This window comes from Myotis brandtii, unplaced genomic scaffold (genome assembly GCF_000412655.1).
Source record: "Myotis brandtii unplaced genomic scaffold, ASM41265v1 scaffold862, whole genome shotgun sequence".
Taxonomy (NCBI): domain Eukaryota; kingdom Metazoa; phylum Chordata; class Mammalia; order Chiroptera; family Vespertilionidae; genus Myotis; species Myotis brandtii.
The window spans coordinates 33,791-34,402 of NW_005371513.1; positions in this window are offsets into that span (position 1 = coordinate 33,791).

Consider the following 612-nt stretch of genomic DNA (forward strand, 5'->3'; position numbering starts at 1 on the left):
GGGTGTCTGCTTGCCCCGCTCTCGCCCGGAGACCGGCAGTTAGGCCGCGGTGTGGTGCCGGGCGGTCTGCCGCGCCCAAATCGAGTTTCCAGGAAAGATGGGGGTGGAGAGAAAGAGGGAGGGCGAGAGGGAGGGCGAGAGAGAAATGGGGGTCAATGGCTGGGAATTACCTCACGTCCTCGCCAGCCCAGGGAATCGCGAGCTGCGTCCCGCCCCGCATCGGCAGGTGCTCGAAGCGTCCCCCGCCCCATAAAGAAGAACCCGCACCTGACCAATCAGGGATAACGATGGAGCCCAAGCACAACAACAGCCCGCCGCAGGCCGCCCAGCATTTCGGACCCTCCAGCCTGGGCGTCTGGTTCAGTGTGAGCCAGTGCGTGTGCGAAGCACTGACGCGTCTACGCGGTTGGCTGGGGAACCGGGTCAGGGGGTCCTGAGCCTCCCCATACGGGCCGGAACCCAAGGCCTTCCTGGTCACCATTTCCACAGGCAGCGTGCCCCCCAAACTCACCTGGGGCATATTTAGGGAGACCGGCCCCTCTGCATAGGCGGTCCACTCCTCCGCGGGAGAGGGGCGGGAGCCCGGGTGCGGGTCGCGGGCGGGGGTCCCTG